This window comes from Struthio camelus, chromosome 33 (assembly GCF_040807025.1).
Source record: "Struthio camelus isolate bStrCam1 chromosome 33, bStrCam1.hap1, whole genome shotgun sequence".
Taxonomy (NCBI): domain Eukaryota; kingdom Metazoa; phylum Chordata; class Aves; order Struthioniformes; family Struthionidae; genus Struthio; species Struthio camelus.
The window spans coordinates 3244715-3267039 of NC_090974.1; positions in this window are offsets into that span (position 1 = coordinate 3244715).

The following is a 22325-nucleotide window of genomic DNA, read 5'->3' on the forward strand; positions in this document are numbered from 1 at the left end:
TGCCGTAGGGAGTTAAAAGCCAGTGGCAGGCACGTGTCTGCTGGTGGTGATTGTGAGCTCAGTTGTTCATGACGTCTTCCGAGGCCAGTGGCAGGCATGTGTGTGCTGGGGGGGACTGTGAGGTCCTTGTGCATGACGGTATGAGGAGCCAGTGGCAGGCATGTGTGTGCTGGTGGTGATTTTGAGGTCAGTTGTGCGTGGAGGCATGAGAGGCCAGTGTCAGACTGGTGTGTTCTGGTTGTGATTGTGAGGTGCTTGTACCTGAGGGAGTTAAAAGCCAGTGGCAGGCATGTGTGTGCTGGTGGTGATTGTGAGGTCGCTGTGCCTGAGGGCGTGAGAAGCCAGTGGCAGGCATGTGTGTGCTGGTGGTGATTGTGAGGTCCTTGTGCCTTAGGGCGTTAGAGGCCAGTGCCAAGCTTCTTTTGCTGGTGGTTATTGTGAGGTCATTGTGTCTGAGGGCGAGAGGCCAGTGGCAGGCATGTGTGTGCTGGTGGTGATTGTGAGCTCAGTTGTTCGTGATGTTGCCACATGCCATGCCAGGCACTAGTCTACTGGTGGTGATTTTGAGGTCCTTCTGCCTGAGGGCATGAGAGGTCAGTGGCAGGCATGTGTGTGCTGGTGGTGATTGTGAGCTCAATTGTTCCTGATGTCATCAGAGGCCGGTGCCAGGCATGTGTGTGCTGGGGGTGACTGTGAGGTCCTTGTGCATGACGGTATGAGGAGCCAGTGGCAGGCATGTGTGTGCTGGTGGTGATTTTGAGGTCAGTTGTGCGTGGAGGCATGAGAGGCCAGTGTCAGACTGGTGTGTTCTGGTTGTGATTGTGAGGTGCTTGTACCTGAGGGAGTTAAAAGCCAGTGGCAGGCATGTGTGTGCTGGTGGTGATTGTGAGGTCGATGTGCCTGAGGGCGTGAGAAGCCAGTGGCAGGCATGTGTGTGCTGGTGGTGATTGTGAGCTCAGTTGCTCGTGACATCATCAGAGGCCAGAGGCAGGCATGTGTGTGCTGGTGGTGATTGTGAGCTCAATTGTTCCTGATGTCATTAGAGGCCAGTTCCAGGCATGTGTGTGCTAGTGGTGAGTGTGAACTCAGTTGCTCATTACGTCATGAGAGACCATTGCCAGGCATGTGTGTGCTGGTGGTGATTGTGAGCTCAGTTGCTCGTTACGTCTTCAGAGGCCAGTGCCAGGGATGTGTGTGCTGGGGGTGACTGTGAGGTACTTGTGCGTAACGGGTTGAGAGGCCATTGCCAGGCATGTGTGTGCTGGTGGTGATTGTGAGGTCCTTGTGCCGTAGGGAGTTAAAAGCCAGTGGCAGGCACGTGTCTGCTGGTGGTGATTGTGAGCTCAGTTGTTCATGACATCATCAGAGGCCAGTGGCAGGCATGTGTGTGCTGGGGGGGACTGTGAGGTCCTTGTGCATGATGGTATGAGGAGCCAGTGGCAGGCATGTGTGTGCTGGTGGTGATTTTGAGGTCAGTTGTGCGTGGAGGCATGAGAGGCCAGTGTCAGACTGGTGTGTTCTGGTTGTGATTGTGAGGTGCTTGTACCTGAGGGAGTTAAAAGCCAGTGGCAGGCATGTGTGTGCTGGTGGTGATTGTGAGGTCGCTGTGCCTGAGGGCGTGAGAAGCCAGTGGCAGGCATGTGTGTGCTGGCGGTGATTGTGAGCTCAGTTGCTCGTGCCGTCATGAGAGGCCAGTGCCAGGCATGTGTGTGCTGATGGTGATTGTGAGCTCAGTTGCTCGTGACGTCATGAGAGGCCAGTGCCAGGCATGTGTGTGCTGGTGGTGATTGTGAGCTCAGTTGCTCGTGACGTCATCAGTGGCCAGTGGCAGGCATGTGTGTGCTGGTGGTGATTGTGAGCTCAGTTGTTCGTGACATCATCAGAGGCCAGTGCCAGGCATGTGTGTGCTGGTGGTGATTGTGAGGTCCTTGTGCCTTACGGCGTTAGGGGCCAGTGCCAGGCTTTTTTTGCTGGTGGTTATTGTGAGGTCATTGTGTCTGAGGGCGAGAGGCCAGTGGCAGGCATGTGTGTGCTGGTGGTGATTGTGAGCTCAGTTGTTCGTGATGTTGCCACATGCCAGTGCCAGGCACTAGTCTACTGGTGGTGATTTTGAGGTCCTTGTGCCTGAGGGCATGAGAGGCCAGTGGCAGGCATGTGTGTGCTGGTGGTGATTGTGAGCTCAATTGTTCCTGATGTCATCAGAGGCCAGTGCCAGGCATGTGTGTGCTAGTGGTGAGTGTGAACTCAGTTGCTCATTACGTCATGAGAGGCCATTGCCAGGCATGTGTGTGCTGGTGGTGATTGTGAGCTCAGTTGCTCGTTACGTCTTCAGAGGCCAGTGCCAGGCATGTGTGTGCTGGGGGTGACTGTGAGGTACTTGGGCGTAACGGGTTGTGAGGCCAGTGGCAGGCATGTGTCTGCTGGTGGTGATTGTGAGGTCCTTGTTCCGTAGGGAGTTAAAAGCCAGTGGCAGGCACGTGTCTGCTGGTGGTGATTGTGATCTCAGTTGTTCATGACGTCTTCAAAGGCCAGTGGCAGTCATGTGTGTGCTGGGGGGGACTGTGAGGTCCTTGTGCATGACGGTATGAGGAGCCAGTGGCAGGCATGTGTGTGCTGGTGGTGATTTTGAGGTCAGTTGTGCGTGGAGGCATGAGAGGCCAGTGTCAGACTGGTGTGTTCTGGTTCTGATTGTGAGGTGCTTGTACCTGAGGGAGTTAAAAGCCAGTGGCAGGCATGTGTGTGCTGGTGGTGATTGTGAGGTCGCTGTGCCTGAGGGTGTGAGAAGCCAGTGGCAGGCATGTGTGTGCTGGCGGTGATTGTGAGCTCAGTTGCTCGTGCCGTCATGAGAGGCCAGTGGCAGGCATGTGTGTGCTGGTGGTGATTGTGAGCTCAGTTGCTCGTGACGTCATGAGAGGCCAGTGGCAGGCATGTGTGTGCTGGTGGTGATTGTGAGCTCAGTTGCTCGTGACGTCATCAGTGGCCAGTGGCAGGCATGTGTGTGCTGGTGGTGATTGTGAGCTCAGTTGTTCGTGACATCATCAGAGGCCAGTGGCAGGCATGTGTGTGCTGGTGGTGATTGTGAGGTCCTTGTGCCTTAGGGCGTTAGAGGCCAGTGCCAGGCTTTTTTTGCTGGTGGTTATTGTGAGGTCATTGTGTCTGAGGGCGAGAGGCCAGTGGCAGGCATGTGTGTGCTGGTGGTGATTGTGAGCTCAATTGTTCCTGATGTCATCAGAGGCCAGTGCCAGGCATGTGTGTGCTAGTGGTGAGTGTGAACTCAGTTGCTCATTACGTCATGAGAGGCCATTGCCAGGCATGTGTGTGCTGGGGGTGATTGTGAGCTCAGTTGCTCGTTACGTCTTCAGAGGCCAGTGCCAGGCATGTGTGTGCTGGGGTGACTGTGAGGTACTTGGGCGTAACGGGTTGTGAGGCCAGTGGCAGGCATGTGTCTGCTGGTGGTGATTGTGAGGTCCTTGTGCCGTAGGGAGTTAAAAGCCAGTGGCAGGCACGTGTCTGCTGGTGGTGATTGTGATCTCAGTTGTTCATGATGTCTTCAAAGGCCAGTGGCAGGCATGTGTGTGCTGGGGGGGACTGTGAGGTCCTTGTGCATGACGGTATGAGGAGCCAGTGGCAGGCATGTGTGTGCTGGTGGTGATTTTGAGGTCAGTTGTGCGTGGAGGCATGAGAGGCCAGTGTCAGACTCGTGTGTTCTGGTTGTGATTGTGAGGTGCTTGTACCTGAGGGAGTTAAAAGCCAGTGGCAGGCATGTGTGTGCTGGTGGTGATTGTGAGGTCCCTGTGCCTGAGGGCGTGAGAAGCCAGTGGCAGGCATGTGTGTGCTGGTGGTGACTGTGAGCTCAGTTGCTCGTGACATCATCAGAGTCCAGAGGCATACATGTGTGTGCTGGTGGTGATTGTGATGTCGCTGTGCCTTAGGGTGTTAGAGGCCAGTGCCAGGCTTTTTTTGCTGGTGGTTATTGTGAGGTCATTGTGTCTGAGGGCGAGAGGCCAGTGGCAGGCATGTGTGTGCTGGTGGTGATTGTGAGCTCAGTTGTTCGTGACATCATCAGAGGCCAGAGGCAGGCATGTGTGTGCTGGTGGTGATTGTGATGTCGCTGTGCCTGAGGGCGTGAGAAGCCAGTGCCAGGCTTTTTTTGCTGGTGGTGATTGTGAGGTCCCTGTGCCTGAGGGCGTGAGAAGCCAGTGCCAGGCATGTGTGTGCTGGTGGTGATTGTGAGCTCAGTTGCTCGTGACGTCATCAGAGGCCAGTGGCAGGCATGTGTGTGCTGGTGGTGATTGTGAGCTCAGTTGTTCGTGACGTCATCAGAGGCCAGTGGCAGGCATGTGTGTGCTGGTGTTGATTGTGATGTCCTTGTGCCTTAGGGCGTTAGAGGCCAGTGCCAGGCTTCTTTTGCTAGTGGTTATTGTGAGGTCATTGTGTCTGAGGGCGAGAGGCCGGTGGCAGGCATGTGTGTGCTGGTGGTGATTGTGAGCTCAGTTGTTCGTGATGTTGTCACATGCCATGCCAGGCACTAGTCTACTGGTGGTGATATTGAGGTGCTTGTGCCTGAGGGCATGAGAGGTCAGTGGCAGGCATGTGTGTGCTGGTGGTGATTGTGAGCTCAATTGTTCCTGATGTCATCAGAGGCCGGTGCCAGGCATGCGTGTGCTAGTGGTGAGTGTGAACTCAGTTGCTCATTACGTCATGAGAGGCCTTTGCCAGGCATGTGTGTGCTGGTGTTGATTGTGAGCTCAGTTGCTCGTTACGTCTTCAGAGGCCAGTGCCAGGCATGTGTGTGCTGGGGGTGACTGTGAGGTACTTGGGCGTGATGGGTTGAGAGGCCAGTGCCAGGCATGTGTCTGCTGGTGGTGATTGTGAGGTCCTTGTGCCGTAGGGAGTTAAAAGCCAGTGGCAGGCACGTGTCTGCTGGTGGTGATTGTAAGCTCAGTTGTTCATGACGTCTTCAAAGGCCAGTGGCAGGCATGTGTGTGCTGGGGGGGACTGTGAGGTCCTTGTGCATGACGGTATGAGGAGCCAGTGGCAGGCATGTGTGTGCTGGTGGTGTTTTTGAGGTTAGTTGTGCGTGGAGGCATGAGAGGCCAGTGTCAGACTCGTGTGTTCTGGTTGTGATTGTGAGGTGCTTGTACCTGAGGGAGTTAAAAGCCAGTGGCAGGCATGTGTGTGCTGGTGGTGATTGTGAGGTCGCTGTGCCTGAGGGCGTGAGAAGCCAGTGGCAGGCATGTGTGTGCTGGCGGTGATTGTGAGCTCAGTTGCTCGTGACGTCATGAGAGGCCAGTGGCAGGCATGTGTGTGCTGATGGTGATTGTGAGCTCAGTTGTTCGTGACGTCATCAGAGGCCAGTGGCAGGCATGTGTGTGCTGGTGGTGATTGTGAGCTCAGTTGCTCGTGACGTCATCAGAGGCCAGTGGCAGGCATGTTTGTTCTGGTGGTGATTGTAAGCTCAGTTGTTCATGACGTCTTCAAAGGCCAGTGGCAGGCATGTGTGTGCTGGGGGGGACTGTGAGGTCCTTGTGCATGACGGTATGAGGAGCCAGTGGCAGGCATGTGTGTGCTGGTGGTGTTTTTGAGGTCAGTTGTGCGTGGAGGCATGAGAGGCCAGTGTCAGACTCGTGTGTTCTGGTTGTGATTGTGAGGTGCTTGTACCTGAGGGAGTTAAAAGCCAGTGGCAGGCATGTGTGTGCTGGTGGTGATTGTGAGGTCGCTGTGCCTGAGGGCGTGAGAAGCCAGTGGCAGGCATGTGTGTGCTGGTGGTGATTGTGAGCTCAGTTGCTCGTGACGTCATGAGAGGCCAGTGGCAGGCATGTGTGTGCTGGTGGTGATTGTGAGCTCAGTTGTTCGTGACATCATCAGAGGCCAGTGCCAGGCATGTGTGTGCTGGTGTTGATTGTGATGTCCTTGTGCCTTAGGGTGTTAGAGGCCAGTGCCAGGCATGTGTGTGCTGGTGGTTATTGTGAGGTCATTGTGTCTGAGGGCGAGAGGCCAGTGGCAGGCATGTGTGTGCTGGTGGTGATTGTGAGCTCAGGTGTTCGTGATGTTGCCACATGCCATGCCAGGCACTAGTCTACTGGTGGTGATTTTGAGGTCCTTGTGCCTGAGGGCATGAGAGGCCAGTGGCAGGCATGTGTGTGCTGGTGGTGATTGTGAGCTCAATTGTTCCTGATGTCATCAGAGGCCGGTGCCAGGCATGTGTGTGCTGGTGGTGATTGTGAGCTCAGTTGCTCGTGACGTCATGAGAGGCCATTGCCAGGCATGTGTGTGCTGGGGGTGACTGTGAGGTACTTGTGCATGATGGGTTGAGAGGCCAGTGCCAGGCATGTGTGTGCTGGTGGTGATTGTGAGGTCCTTGTGCCGTAGGGAGTTAAAAGCCAGTGGCAGGCACGTGTCTGCTGGTGGTGATTGTGAGCTCAGTTGTTCATGACGTCTTCAAAGGCCAGTGGCAGGCATGTGTGTGCTGGGGGGGACTGTGAGGTCCTTGTGCATGACGGTATGAGGAGCCAGTGGCAGGCATGTGTGTGCTGGTGGTGATTTTGAGGTCAGTTGTGCGTGGAGGCATGAGAGGCCAGTGTCAGACTCGTGTGTTCTGGTTGTGATTGTGATGTGCTTGTACCTGAGGGAGTTAAAAGCCAGTGGCAGGCATGTGTGTGCTGGTGGTGATTGTGAGGTCGCTGTGCCTGAGGGCATGAGAAGCCAGTGCGAGGCATGTGTGTGCTGGCGGTGATTGTGAGCTCAGTTGCTCGTGACGTCATGAGAGGCCAGTGGCAGACATGTGTGTGCTGATGGTGATTGTGAGCTCAGTTGTTCGTGACGTCATCAGAGGCCAGTGGCAGGCATGTGTGTGCTGGTGGTGATTGTGAGCTCAGTTGCTCGTGACGTCATCAGAGACCAGTGGCAGGCATGTGTGTGCTGGTGGTGACTGTGAGCTCAGTTGTTCGTGACATCATCAGAGGCCAGTGCCAGGCATGTGTGTGCTGGTGGTGATTGTGAGGTCTTTGTGCCTTAGGGCGTTAGAGGCCAGTGCCAGGCTTTTTTTGCTGGTGGTTATTGTGAGGTCATTGTGTCTGAGGGCGAGAGGCCAGTGCCAGGCATGTGTGTGCTGGTGGTGATTGTGAGCTCAGTTGTTCGTGACGTTGTCACATGCCAGTGTCAGGCACTAGTCTACTGGTGGTGATTTTGAAGTCCTTGTGCCTGAGGGCATGTGAGTCCAGTGGAAGGCATGTGTGTGCTGGTGGTGATTGTGAGCTCAGTTGCTCGTGACGTCATGAGAGGCCAGTGCCAGGCATGTGTGTGCTGGTGGTGATTGTGAGGTCCTTGTGCCTTAGGGCGTTAGAGGCCAGTGCCACGCTTCTTTTGTTTGTGGTTATTGTGAGGTAATTGTGCATGATGGGTTGAGAGGCCAGTGCCAGGCATGTGTGTGCTGGTGGTGATTGTGAGCTCAGTTGTTCTTGATGTTGCCACATGCCATGCCAGGCACTAGTCTACTGGTGGTGATTTTGAGGTCCTTGTGCCTGAGGGCATGAGAGGCCAGTGGCAGGCATGTGTGTGCTGGTGGTGATTGTGAGCTCAATTGTTCCTGATGTCACCAGAGGCCGGTGCCAGGCATGTGTGTGCTGTGGGGGACTGTGAGGTCCTTGTGCATGACGGTATGAGGAGCCAGTGGCAGGCATGTGTGTGCTGGCGGTGATTGTGAGGTCCCTGTGCCTGAGGGCGTGAGAAGCCAGTGGCAGGCATGTGTGTGCTGGTGGTGACTGTGAGCTCAGTTGCTCGTGTCGTCATGAGAGGCCAGTGGCAGGCATGTGTGTGCTGGTGGTGATTGTGAGCTCAGTTGTTCGTGACATCATCAGAGGCCAGTGGCAGGCATGTGTGTGCTGGTGGTGATTGTGAGCTCAGTTGTTCGTGACATCATCAGAAGCCAGTGGCAGGCATGTGTGTGCTGGTGGTGATTGTGTGGTCCTTGTGCCTTAGGGCGTTAGAGGCCAGTGCCAGGCTTTTTTTGCTGGTGGTTATTGTGAGGTCATTGTGTCTGAGGGCGAGAGGCCAGTGGCAGGCATGTGTGTGCTGGTGGTGATTGTGAGCTCAGGTGTTCGTGATGTTGCCACATGCCAGTGCCAGGCACTAGTCTACTGGTGGTGATTTTGAGGTGCTTGTGCCTGAGGGCATGAGAGGCCAGTGGCAGGCATGTGTGTGCTGGTGGTGATTGTGAGCTCAATTGTTCCTGATGTCATCAGAGGCCGGTGCCAGGCATGTGTGTGCTGGTGGTGATTGTGAGCTCAGTTGTTCGTGACATCATCAGAGGCCAGTGCCAGGCATGTGTGTGCTGGTGTTGATTGTGATGTCCTTGTGCCTTAGGGCGTTAGAGGCCAGTGCCAGGCTTTTTTTGCTGGTGGTTATTGTGAGGTCATTGTGTCTGAGGGCGAGAGGCCAGTGGCAGGCATGTGTGTGCTGGTGGTGATTGTGAGCTCAGTTGTTCGTGATGTTGCCACATGCCATGCCAGGCACTAGTCTACTGGTGGTGATTTTGAGGTCCTTGTGCCTGAGGGCATGAGAGGCCAGTGGCAGGCATGTGTGTGCTGGTGGTGATTGTGAGCTCAATTGTTCCTGATGTCATCAGAGGCCGGTGCCAGGCATGTGTGTGCTGGCCGTGATTGTGAGCTCAGTTGCTCGTGACGTCATGAGAGGCCATTGCCAGGCATGTGTGTGCTGGGGGTGACTGTGAGGTACTTGTGCATGATGGGTTGAGAGGCCAGTGCCAGGCATGTGTGTGCTGGTGGTGATTGTGAGGTCCTTGTGCCGTAGGGAGTTAAAAGCCAGTGGCAGGCACGTGTCTGCTGGTGGTGATTGTGAGCTCAGTTGTTCATGACGTCTTTAGAGGCCAGTGGCAGGCATGTGTGTGCTGGGGGGGACTGTGAGGTCCTTGTGCATGACGGTATGAGGAGCCAGTGGCAGGCATGTGTGTGCTGGTGGTGATTTTGAGGTCAGTTGTGCGTGGAGGCATGAGAGGCCAGTGTCAGACTGGTGTGTTCTGGTTGTGATTGTGAGGTGCTTGTACCTGAGGGAGTTAAAAGCCAGTGGCAGGCATGTGTGTGCTGGTGGTGATTGTGAGGTCGCTGTGCCTGAGGGCATGAGAAGCCAGTGCGAGGCATGTGTGTGCTGGCGGTGATTGTGAGCTCAGTTGCTCGTGACGTCATGAGAGGCCAGTGGCAGACATGTGTGTGCTGATGGTGATTGTGAGCTCAGTTGTTCGTGACGTCATCAGAGGCCAGTGGCAGGCATGTGTGTGCTGGTGGTGATTGTGAGCTCAGTTGCTCGTGACGTCATCAGAGACCAGTGGCAGGCATGTGTGTGCTGGTGGTGACTGTGAGCTCAGTTGTTCGTGACATCATCAGAGGCCAGTGCCAGGCATGTGTGTGCTGGTGGTGATTGTGAGGTCCTTGTGCCTTAGGGCGTTAGAGGCCAGTGCCAGGCTTTTTTTGCTGGTGGTTATTGTGAGGTCATTGTGTCTGAGGGCGAGAGGCCAGTGGCAGGCATGTGTGTGCTGGTGGTGATTGTGAGCTCAGTTGTTCGTGACGTTGTCACATGCCAGTGTCAGGCACTAGTCTACTGGTGGTGATTTTGAAGTCCTTGTGCCTGAGGGCATGTGAGTCCAGTGGAAGGCATGTGTGTGCTGGTGGTGATTGTGAGCTCAGTTGCTCGTGACGTCATGAGAGGCCAGTGCCAGGCATGTGTGTGCTGGTGGTGATTGTGAGGTCCTTTTGCCTTAGGGCGTTAGAGGCCAGTGCCACGCTTCTTTTGTTTGTGGTTATTGTGAGGTAATTGTGCATGATGGGTTGAGAGGCCAGTGCCAGGCATGTGTGTGCTGGTGGTGATTGTGAGCTCAGTTGTTCTTGATGTTGCCACATGCCATGCCAGGCACTAGTCTACTGGTGGTGATTTTGAGGTCCTTGTGCCTGAGGGCATGAGAGGCCAGTGGCAGGCATGTGTGTGCTGGTGGTGATTGTGAGCTCAATTGTTCCTGATGTCATCAGAGGCCGGTGCCAGGCATGTGTGTGCTGTGGGGGACTGTGAGGTCCTTGTGCATGACGGTATGAGGAGCCAGTGGCAGGCATGTGTGTGCTGGCGGTGATTGTGAGGTCCCTGTGCCTGAGGGCTTGAGAAGCCGGTGCCAGGCATGTGTGTGCTGGTGGTGATTGTGAGCTCAGTTGCTCGTGACGTCATGAGAGGCCATTGCCAGGCATGTGTGTGCTGGGGGTGACTGTGAGGTACTTGTGCATGATGGGTTGAGAGGCCAGTGCCAGGCATGTGTGTGCTGGTGGTGATTGTGAGGTCCTTGTGCCGTAGGGAGTTAAAAGCCAGTGGCAGGCACGTGTCTGCTGGTGGTGATTGTGAGCTCAGTTGTTCATGACGTCTTCAGAGGCCAGTGGCAGGCATGTGTGTGCTGGGGGGGACTGTGAGGTCCTTGTGCATGACGGTATGAGGAGCCAGTGGCAGGCATGTGTGTGCTGGTGGTGATTTTGAGGTCAGTTGTGCGTGGAGGCATGAGAGGCCAGTGTCAGACTGGTGTGTTCTGGTTGTGATTGTGAGGTGCTTGTACCTGAGGGAGTTAAAAGCCAGTGGCAGGCATGTGTGTGCTGGTGGTGATTGTGAGGTCCCTGTGCCTGAGGGCGTGAGAAGCCAGTGGCAGGCATGTGTGTGCTGGTGGTGACTGTGAGCTCAGTTGCTCGTGACATCATCAGAGTCCAGAGGCATACATGTGTGTGCTGGTGGTGATTGTGAGGTCCCTGTGCCTTAGGGTGTTAGAGGCCAGTGCCAGGCTTTTTTTGCTGGTGGTTATTGTGAGGTCATTGTGTCTGAGGGCGAGAGGCCAGTGGCAGGCATGTGTGTGCTGGTGGTGATTGTGAGCTCAGTTGTTCGTGACATCATCAGAGGCCAGAGGCAGGCATGTGTGTGCTGGTGGTGATTGTGATGTCGCTGTGCCTTAGGGTGTTAGAGGCCAGTGCCAGGTTTTTTTTCTGGTGATTATTGTGAGGTCCCTGTGCCTGAGGGCGTGAGAAGCTAGTGGCAGGCATGTGTGTGCTGGTGGTGATTGTGAGCTCAGTTGTTCCTGATGTCATCAGAGGCCGGTGCCAGGCATGTGTGTGCTGGTGGTGATTGTGAGGTCCTTGTGCCTTAGGGCGTTAGAGGCCAGTGCCAGGCTTCTTTTGCTGGTGGTTATTGTGAGGTCATTGTGTCTGAGGGCGAGAGGCCGGTTGCAGGCATGTGTGTGCTGGTGGTGATTGTGAGCTCAGTTGTTCGTGATGTTGTCACATGCCATGCCAGGCACTAGTCTACTGGTGGTGATATTGAGGTGCTTGTGCCTGAGGGCATGAGAGGCCATTGCCAGGCATGTGTGTGCTGGTGTTGATTGTGAGCTCAGTTGCTCGTTACGTCTTCAGAGGCCAGTGCCAGGCATGTGTGTGCTGGGGGTGACTGTGAGGTACTTGGGCGTAACGGGTTGTGAGGCCAGTGCCAGGCATGTGTCTGCTGGTGGTGATTGTGAGGTCCTTGTGCCGTAGGGAGTTAAAAGCCAGTGGCAGGCACGTGTCTGCTGGTGGTGATTGTGAGCTCAGTTGTTCATGACGTCTTTAGAGGCCAGTGGCAGGCATGTGTGTGCTGGGGGGGACTGTGAGGTCCTTGTGCATGACGGTATGAGGAGCCAGTGGCAGGCATGTGTGTGCTGGTGGTGTTTTTGAGGTTAGTTGTGCGTGGAGGCATGAGAGGCCAGTGTCAGACTCGTGTGTTCTGGTTGTGATTGTGAGGTCCTTGTGCCTGAGGGAGTTAAAAGCCAGTGGCAGGCATGTGTGTGCTGGTGGTGATTGTGAGGTCGCTGTGCCTGAGGGCGTGAGAAGCCAGTGGCAGGCATGTGTGTGCTGGTGGTGATTGTGAGCTCAATTGTTCCTGATGTCATCAGAGGCCGGTGCCAGGCATGTGTGTGCTGGTGGTGATTGTGAGCTCAGTTGCTCGTTACGTCATGAGAGGCCATTGCCAGGCATGTGTGTGCTGGGGGTGACTGTGAGGTACTTGTGCATGATGGGTTGAGAGGCCAGTGCCAGGCATGTGTGTGCTGGTGGTGATTGTGAGGTCCTTGTGCCGTAGGGAGTTAAAAGCCAGTGGCAGGCACGTGTCTGCTGGTGGTGATTGTGAGCTCAGTTGTTCATGACGTCTTTAGAGGCCAGTGGCAGGCATGTGTGTGCTGGGGGGGACTGTGAGGTCCTTGTGCATGACGGTATGAGGAGCCAGTGGCAGGCATGTGTGTGCTGGTGGTGATTTTGAGGTCAGTTGTGCGTGGAGGCATGAGAGGCCAGTGTCAGACTGGTGTGTTCTGGTTGTGATTGTGAGGTGCTTGTACCTGAGGGAGTTAAAAGCCAGTGGCAGGCATGTGTGTGCTGGTGGTGATTGTGAGGTCGCTGTGCCTGAGGGCGTGAGAAGCCAGTGGCAGGCATGTGTGTGCTGGCGGTGATTGTGAGCTCAGTTGCTCGTGACGTCATGAGAGGCCAGTGGCAGGCATGTGTGTGCTGATGGTGATTGTGAGCTCAGTTGTTCGTGACGTCATCAGAGGCCAGTGGCAGGCATGTGTGTGCTGGTGGTGATTGTGAGCTCAGTTGCTCGTGACGTCATCAGAGACCAGTGGCAGGCACGTGTCTGCTGGTGGTGATTGTAAGCTCAGTTGTTCATGACGTCTTCAAAGGCCAGTGGCAGGCATGTGTGTGCTGGGGGGGACTGTGAGGTCCTTGTGCATGACGGTATGAGGAGCCAGTGGCAGGCATGTGTGTGCTGGTGGTGATTTTGAGGTCAGTTGTGCGTGGAGGCATGAGAGGCCAGTGTCAGACTGGTGTGTTCTGGTTGTGATTGTGAGGTGCTTGTACCTGAGGGAGTTAAAAGCCAGTGGCAGGCATGTGTGTGCTGGTGGTGATTGTGAGGTCGCTGTGCCTGAGGGCATGAGAAGCCCGTGCCAGGCATGTGTGTGCTGGCGGTGATTGTGAGCTCAGTTGCTCGTGACGTCATGAGAGGCCAGTGGCAGTCATGTGTGTGCTGATGGTGATTGTGAGCTCAGTTGTTCGTGACGTCATCAGAGGCCAGTGGCAGGCATGTGTGTGCTGGTGGTGATTGTGAGCTCAGTTGCTCGTGACGTCATGAGAGGCCAGTGGCAGGCATGTTTGTTCTGGTGGTGATTGTAAGCTCAGTTGTTCGTGACGTCTTCAAAGGCCAGTGGCAGGCATGTGTGTGCTGGGGGGGACTGTGAGGTCCTTGTGCATGACGGTATGAGGAGCCAGTGGCAGGCATGTGTGTGCTGGTGGTGATTTTGAGGTCAGTTGTGCGTGGAGGCATGAGAGGCCAGTGTCAGACTCGTGTGTTCTAGTTGTGATTGTGAGGTGCTTGTACCTGAGGGAGTTAAAAGCCAGTGGCAGACATGTGTGTGCTGGTGGTGATTGTGAGGTCCCTGTGCCTGAGGGCGTGAGAAGCCAGTGACAGGCATGTGTGTGCTGGCGGTGATTGTGAGCTCAGTTGCTTGTGACGTCATGAGAGGCCAGTGCCAGGCATGTGTTTGCTGGTGGTGATTGTGAGGTCCTTGTGCCTTTACGGCGTTAGAGGCCAGTGCCAGGCTTTTTTTGCTGGTGGTTATTGTGAGGTCATTGTGTCTGAGGGCGAGAGGCCAGTGGCAGGCATGTGTGTGCTGGTGGTGATTGTGAGCTCAGTTGTTCGTGATGTTGCCACATGCCAGTGCCAGGCACTAGTCTACTGGTGGTGATTTTGAAGTCGTTGTGCCTGAGGGCATGAGAGGCCAGTGGCAGGCATGTGTGTGCTGGTGGTGATTGTGAGCTCAATTGTTCCTGATGTCATCAGAGGCCAGTGCCAGGCATGTGTGTGCTAGTGGTGAGTGTGAACTCAGTTGCTCGTGACGTCATGAGAGGCCATTGCCAGGCATGTGTGTGCTGGTGGTGATTGTGAGCTCAGTTGTTCTTGATGTTGCCACATGCCATGCCAGGCACTAGTCTACTGGTGGTGATTTTGAGGTCCTTGTGCCTGAGGGCATGAGAGGCCAGTGGCAGGCATGTGTGTTCTGGTGGTGATTGTGAGCTCAATTGTTCCTGATGTCATCAGAGGCCGGTGCCAGGCATGTGTGTGCTGGGGGTGACTGTGAGGTCCTTGTGCATGACGGTATGAGGAGCCAGTGGCAGGCATGTGTGTGCTGGTGGTGATTGTGAGGTCCCTGTGCCTGAGGGCTTGAGAAGCCAGTGGCAGGCATGTGTGTGCTGGTGGTGACTGTGAGCTCAGTTGCTCGTGTCGTCATGAGAGGCCAGTGGCAGGCATGTGTGTGCTGGTGGTGATTGTGAGCTCAGTTGTTCGTGACATCATCAGAGGCCAGTGGCAGGCATGTGTGTGCTGGTGGTGATTGTGAGGTCCTTGTGCCTTAGGGCGTTAGAGGCTAGTGCCAGGCTTCTTTTGCTGGTGGTTATTGTGAGGTCATTGTGTCTGAGGGCGAGAGGCCAGTGGCAGGCATGTGTGTGCTGGTGGTGATTGTGAGCTCAGTTGTTCGTGATGTTGTCACATGCCATGCCAGGCACTAGTCTACTGGTGGTGATTTTGAGGTCCTTCTGCCTGAGGGCATGAGAGGTCAGTGGCAGGCATGTGTGTGCTGGTGGTGATTGTGAGCTCAATTGTTCCTGATGTCATCAGAGGCCGGTGCCAGGCATGTGTGTGCTCTGGGGGACTGTGAGGTCCTTGTGCATGACGGTATGAGGAGCCAGTGGCAGGCATGTGTGTGCTGGCCGTGATTGTCAGCTCAGTTGCTCGTGACGTCATGAGAGGCCAGTGCCAGGCATGTGTGTGCTGATGGTGATTGTGAGCTCAGTTGCTCGTTACGTCATGAGAGGCCAGTGGCAGGCATGTGTGTGCTGGTGGTGATTGTGAGCTCAGTTGCTCGTGACGTCATGAGAGGCCATTGCCAGGCATGTGTGTGCTGGTGGTGATTGTGAGCTCAGTTGTTCGTGACATCATCAGAGGCCAGTGCCAGGCATGTGTGTGCTGGTGGTGATTGTGAGGTCCTTGTGCCTTAGGGTGTTAGAGGCCAGTGCCAGGCATGTGTGTGCTGGTGGTTATTGTGAGGTCATTGTGTCTGAGGGCGAGAGGCCAGTGGCAGGCATGTGTGTGCTGGTGGTGATTGTGAGCTCAGTTGTTCGTGATGTTGCCACATGCCAGTGCCAGGCACTAGTCTACTGGTGGTGATTTTGAAGTCGTTGTGCCTGAGGGCATGAGAGGCCAGTGGCAGGCATGTGTCTGCTGGTGGTGATTGTGAGCTCAATTGTTCCTGATGTCATCAGAGGCCAGTGCCAGGCATGTGTGAGCTAGTGGTGAGTGTGAACTCAGTTGCTCGTGACGTCATGAGAGGCCATTGCCAGGCATGTGTGTGCTGGTGGTGATTGTGAGCTCAGTTGCTCGTTACGTCTTCAGAGGCCATTACCAGGCATGTGTGTGCTGGGGGTGACTGTGAGGTACTTGGGCGTAACGGGTTGTGAGGCCAGTGCCAGGCATGTGTGTGCTGGTGGTGATTGTGAGGTCCCTGTGCCTGAGGGCGTGAGAAGCCAGTGGCAGGCATGTGTGTGCTGGTGGTGTTTGTGAGCTCAGTTGCTCGTGACGTCATGAAAGGCCAGTGGCAGGCATGTGTGTGCTGGTGGTGATTGTGAGCTCAGTTGTTCGTGACATCATCAGAGGCCAGTGGCAGGCATGTTTGTGCTTGTGTTGATTGTGATGTCCTTGTGCCTTAGGGCGTTAGAGGCCAGTGCCAGGCTTTTTTTGCTGGTGGTTATTGTGAGGTCATTGTGTCTGAGGGCGAGAGGCCAGTGGCAGGCATGTGTGTGCTGGTGGTGATTGTGAGCTCAATTGTTCCTGATGTCATCAGAGGCCATTGCCAGGCATGTGTGTGCTGGTGGTGATTGTGAGCTCAGTTGCTCGTTACGTCATGAGAGGCCATTGCCAGGCATGTGTGTGCTGGGGGTGACTGTGAGGTACTTGTGCATGATGGGTTGAGAGGCCAGTGCCAGGCATGTGTGTTCTGGTTGTGATTGTGAGGTCCTTGTGCCGTAGGGAGTTAAAAGCCAGTGGCAGGCACGTGTCTGCTGGTGGTTATTGTGAGCTCAGTTGTTCATGACGTCTTTAGAGGCCAGTGGCAGGCATGTGTGTGCTGGGGGGGACTGTGAGGTCCTTGTGCATGACGGTATGAGGAGCCAGTGGCAGGCATGTGTGTGCTGGTGGTGATTTTGAGGTCAGTTGTGCGTGGAGGCATGAGAGGCCAGTGTCAGACTGGTGTGTTCTGGTTGTGATTGTGAGGTGCTTGTACCTGAGGGAGTTAAAAGGCAGTGGCAGGCATGTGTGTGCTGGTGGTGATTGTGAGGTCGCTGTGCCTGAGGGCGTGAGAAGCCAGTGGCAGGCATGTGTGTGCTGGTGGTGATTGTGAGCTCAGTTGCTCGTGACGTCATGAGAGGCCAGTGGCAGGCATGTGTGTGCTGCTGGTGATTGTGAGCTCAGTTGTTCGTGACGTCATCAGAGGCCAGTGCCAGGCATGTGTGTGCTGGTGGTGATTTTGAGCTCAGTTGCTCGTGACGTCATCAGAGGCCAGTGGCAGGCATGTGTGTGCTGGTGGTGATTGTGAGCTCAGTTGTTCGTGACATCATCAGAGGCCAGTGCCAGGCATGTGTGTGCTGGTGGTGATTGTGAGGTCCTTGTGCCTTTAGGGCGTTAGAGGCCAGTGCCAGGCTTTTTTTGCTGGTGGTTATTGTGAGGTCATTGTGTCTGAGGGCGAGAGGCCAGTGGCAGGCATGTGTGTGCTGGTGGTGATTGTGAGCTCAGTTGTTCGTGATGTTGCCACATGCCAGTGCCAGGCACTAGTCTACTGGTGGTGATTTTGAAGTCGTTGTGCCTGAGGGCATGAGAGGCCAGTGGCAGGCATGTGTGTGCTGGTGGTGATTGTGAGCTCAATTGTTCCTGATGTCATCAGAGGCCATTGCCAGGCATGTGTGTGCTAGTGGTGATTGTGAACTCAGTTGCTCATTACGTCATGAGAGGCCATTGCCAGGCATGTGTGTGCTGGTGTTGATTGTGAGCTCAGTTGCTCGTGACGTCATGAGAGGCCAGTGCCAGGCATGTGTGTGCTGGGGGTTACTGTGAGGTACTTGGGCGTAACGGGTTGTGAGGCCAGTGGCAGGCATGTGTCTGCTGGTGGTGATTGTGAGGTCCTTGTGCCGTAGGGAGTTAAAAGCCAGTGGCATGCACGTGTCTGCTGGTGGTGATTGTGAGCTCAGTTGTTCATGACGTCTTCAAAGGCCAGTGGCAGGCATGTGTGTGCTGGGGGGGACTGTGAGGTCCTTGTGCATGATGGTATGAGGAGCCAGTGGCAGGCATGTGTGTGCTGGTGGTGATTTTGAGGTCAGTTGTGCGTGGAGGCATGAGAGGCCAGTGTCAGACTCGTGTGTTCTGGTTGTGATTGTGAGGTGCTTGTACCTGAGGGAGTTAAAAGGCAGTGGCAGGCATGTGTGTGCTGGTGGTGATTGTGAGGTCCCTGTGCGTGAGGGCGTGAGAAGCCAGTGGCAGGCATGTGTGTGCTGGTGGTGATTGTGAGCTCAGTTGCTCGTGACGTCATGAGAGGCCAGTGCCAGGCATGTGTGTGCTGGTGGTGATTGTGAGCTCAGTTGTTCGTGACATCATCAGAGGCCAGTGGCAGGCATGTGTGTGCAGGTGGTGATTGTGAGGTCCTTGTGCCTTTAGGGCGTTAGAGGCCAGTGCCAGGCTTTTTTTGCTGGTGGTTATTGTGAGGTCATTGTGTCTGAGGGCGAGAGGCCAGTGGCAGGCATGTGTGTGCTGGTGGTGATTGTGAGCTCAGTTGTTCGTGACGTTGTCACATGCCAGTGTCAGGCACTAGTCTACTGGTGGTGATTTTGAAGTCCTTGTTCCTGAGGGCATGTGAGGCCAGTGGAAGGCATGTGTGTGCTGGTGGTGATTGTGAGCTCAGTTGCTCGTGACGTCATGAGAGGCCAGTGCCAGGCATGTGTGTGCTGGTGGTGATTGTGAGGTCCTTGTGCCTTAGGGCATTAGAGGCCAGTGCCACGCTTCTTTTGTTTGTGGTTATTGTGAGGTAATTGTGCATGATGGGTTGAGAGGCCAGTGCCAGGCATGTGTGTGCTGGTGGTGATTGTGAGCTCAGTTGTTCTTGATGTTGCCACATGCCATGCCAGGCACTAGTCTACTGGTGGTGATTTTGAGGTCCTTGTGCCTGAGGGCATGAGAGGCCAGTGGCAGGCATGTGTGTGCTGGTGGTGATTGTGAGATCAATTGTTCCTGATGTCATCAGAGGCCGGTGCCAGGCATGTGTGTGCTGCGGGTGACTGTGAGGTCCTTGTGCATGACGGTATGAGGAGCCAGTGGCAGGCATGTGTGTGCTGGTGGTGATTGTGAGGTCCCTGTGCCTGAGGGCGTGAGAAGGCAGTGGCAGGCATGTGTGTGCTCGTGGTGACTGTGAGCTCAGTTGCTCGTGTCGTCATGAGAGGCCAGTGGCAGGCATGTGTGTGCTGGTGGTGATTGTGAGCTCAGTTGTTCGTGACATCATCAGAGGCCAGTGGCAGGCATGTGTGTGCTGGTGGTGATTGTGAGCTCAGTTGTTCGTGACATCATCAGAGGCCAGTGCCAGGCATGTGTGTGCTGGTGGTGATTGTGAGGTCCTTGTGCCTTAGGGCGTTAGAGGCCAGTGCCAGGCTTTTTTTGCTGGTGGTTATTGTGAGGTCATTGTGTCTGAGGGCGAGAGGCCGGTGGCAGGCATGTGTGTGCTGGTGGTGATTGTGAGCTCAGTTGTTCGTGATGTTGTCACATGCGAGTGCCAGGCACTAGTCTACTGGTGGTGATTTTGAGGTCCTTGTGCCTGAGGGCATGAGAGGCCAGTGGCAGGCATGTGTGTGCTGGTGGTGATTGTGAGCTCAATTGTTCCTGATGTCATCAGAGGCCGGTGCCAGGCATGTGTGTGCTGTGGGGGACTGTGAGGTCCTTGTGCATGACGGTATGAGGAGCCAGTGGCAGGCATGTGTGTGCTGGTGGTGATTGTGAGCTTAGTTGCTCGTGACGTCATGAGAGGCCATTGCCAGGCATGTGTGTGCAGGTGGTGATTGTGAGCTCAGTTGTTCGTGACATCATCAGAGGCCATTGCCAGGCATGTGTGTACTGGTGGTGATTGTGAGGTCCTTGAGCGTGAGGGTGTGAGAGGCCAGTGCCAGGCATGTGTGTGCTGGTGGTGATTGTGAGCTCAGTTGTTCGTGACATCATCAGAGGCCAGTGCCAGGCATGTGTGTGCTGGTGGTGATTGTGAGGTCCTTGTGCCTTAGGGCGTTAGAGGCCAGTGCCAGGCTTTTTTTGCTGGTGGTTATTGTGAGGTCATTGTGTCTGAGGGCGATAGGCCAGTGGCAGGCATGTGTGTGCTGGTGGTGATTGTGAGCTCAGTTGTTCGTGATGTTGCCACATGCCAGTGCCAGGCACTAGTCTACTGGTGGTGATTTTGAAGTCGTTGTGCCTGAGGGCATGAGAGGCCAGTGGCAGGCATGTGTGTGCTGGTGGTGATTGTGAGCTCAATTGTTCCTGATGTCATCAGAGGCCAGTGCCAGGCATGTGTGTGCTAGTGGTGAGTGTGAACTCAGTTGCTCATTACGTCATGAGAGGCCATTGCCAGGCATGTGTGTGCTGGTGGTGATTGTGAGCTCAGTTGCTCGTTACGTCTTCAGAGGCCATTGCCAGGCATGTGTGTGCTGGGGGTGACTGTGAGGTACTTGGGCGTAACGGGTTGTGAGGCCAGTGCCAGGCATGTGTGTGCTGGTGGTGATTGTGAGGTCGCTGTGCCTGAGGGCGTGAGAAGCCAGTGGCAGGCATGTGTGTGCTGGTGGTGATTGTGAGCTCAGTTCCTCGTGACGTCATGAGAGGCCAGTGGCAGGCATGTGTGTGCTGGGGGGGACTGTGAGGTCCTTGTGCATGACGGTATGAGGAGCCAGTGGCAGGCATGTGTGTGCTGGTGGTGTTTTTGAGGTCAGTTGTGCGTGGAGGCATGAGAGACCAGTGTCAGACTGGTGTGTTCTGGTTGTGATTGTGAGGTGCTTGTACCTGAGGGAGTTAAAAGCCAGTGGCAGGCATGTGTGTGCTGGTGGTGATTGTGAGCTCAGTTGCTCGTGACGTCATGAGAGGCCATTGCCAGGCATGTGTGTGCTGGGGGTGACTGTGAGGTACTTGTGCATGATGGGTTGAGAGGCCAGTGGCAGGCATGTGTGTGCTGGTGGTGATTGTGAGCTCAGTTGCTCGTTTCGTCTTCAGAGGCCAGTGGCAGCCATGTGTGTGCTGGTGGTGATTGTGAGCTCAGTTGTTCGTGACATCATCAGAGGCCAGTGCCAGGCATGTGTGTGCTGGTGGTGATTGTGAGGTCCTTGTGCCTTTAGGGCGTTAGAGGCCAGTGCCAGGCTTTTTTTGCTGGTGGTTATTGTGAGGTCATTGTGTCTGAGGGCGAGAGGCCAGTGGCAGGCATGTGTGTGCTGGTGGTGATTGTGAGCTCAGTTGTTCGTGATGTTGCCACATGCCAGTGCCAGGCACTAGTCTACTGGTGGTGATTTTGAGGTCCTTGTGCCTGAGGGCATGAGAGGCCAGTGGCAGGCATGTGTGTGCTGGTGGTGATTGTGAGCTCAATTGTTCCTGATGTCATCAGAGGCCATTGCCAGGCATGTGTGTGCTAGTGGTGAGTGTGAACTCAGTTGCTCATTTCGTCATGAGAGGCCATTGCCAGGCATGTGTGTGCTGGTGGTGATTGTGAGCTCAGTTGCTCGTTACGTCATGAGAGGCCAGTGCCAGGCATGTGTGTGCTGGGGGTTACTGTGAGGTACTTGGGGGTAACGGGTTGTGAGGCCAGTGGCAGGCATGTGTCTGCTGGTGGTGATTGTGAGGTCCTTGTGCCGTAGGGAGTTAAAAGCCAGTGGCAGGCACGTGTCTGCTGGTGGTGATTGTGAGCTCAGTTGTTCATGACGTCTTTAGAGGCCAGTGGCAGGCATGTGTGTGATGGGGGGGACTGTGAGGTCCTTGTGCATGACGGTATGAGGAGCCAGTGGCAGGCATGTGTGTGCTGGTGGTGATTTTGAGGTCAGTTGTGCGTGGAGGCATGAGAGGCCAGTGTCAGACTCGTGTGTTCTGGTTGTGATTGTGAGGTGCTTGTACCTGAGGGAGTTAAAAGCCAGTGGCAGGCATGTGTGTGCTGGTGGTGATTGTGAGCTCAGTTGCTCGTGACGTCATCAGAGGCCAGTGGCAGGCATGTGTGTGCTGGCGGTGATTGTGAGCTCAGTTGCTCGTGACGTCATGAGAGGCCAGTGGCAGGCATGTGTGTGCTGATGGTGATTGTGAGCTCAGTTGTTCGTGACGTCATCAGAGGCCAGTGCCAGGCATGTGTGTGCTGGTGGTGATTGTGAGCTCAGTTGCTCATGACGTCATCAGAGGCCAGTGGCAGCCATGTGTGTGCTGGTGGTGATTGTGAGCTCAGTTGTTCGTGACATCATCAGAGGCCAGTGCCAGGCATGTGTGTGCTGGTGGTGATTGTGAGGTCCTTGTGCCTTTAGGGCGTTAGAGGCCAGTGCCAGGCTTTTTTTGCTGGTGGTTATTGTGAGGTCATTGTGTCTGAGGGCGAGAGGCCAGTGGCAGGCATGTGTGTGCTGGTGGTGATTGTGAGCTCAGTTGTTCGTGATGTTGCCACATGCCAGTGCCAGGCACTAGTCTACTGGTGGTGATTTTGAAGTCGTTGTGCCTGAGGGCATGAGAGGCCAGTGGCAGGCATGTGTGTGCTGGTGGTGATTGTGAGCTCAATTGTTCCTGATGTCATCAGAGGCCATTGCCAGGCATGTGTGTGCTAGTGGTGAGTGTGAACTCAGTTGCTCATTACGTCATGAGAGGCCTTTGCCAGGCATGTGTGTGCTGGTGGTGATTGTGAGCTCAGTTGCTCGTTACGTCATGAGAGGCCAGTGCCAGGCATGTGTGTGCTGGGGGTGACTGTGAGGTACTTGGGCGTAACGGGTTGTGAGGCCAGTGGCAGGCATGTGTCTGCTGGTGGTGATTGTGAGGTCCTTGTGCCGTAGGGAGTTAAAAGCCAGTGGCAGGCACGTGTCTGCTGGTGGTGATTGTGAGCTCAGTTGTTCATGACGTCTTTAGAGGCCAGTGGCAGGCATGTGTGTGCTGGGGGGGACTGTGAGGTCCTTGTGCATGACGGTATGAGG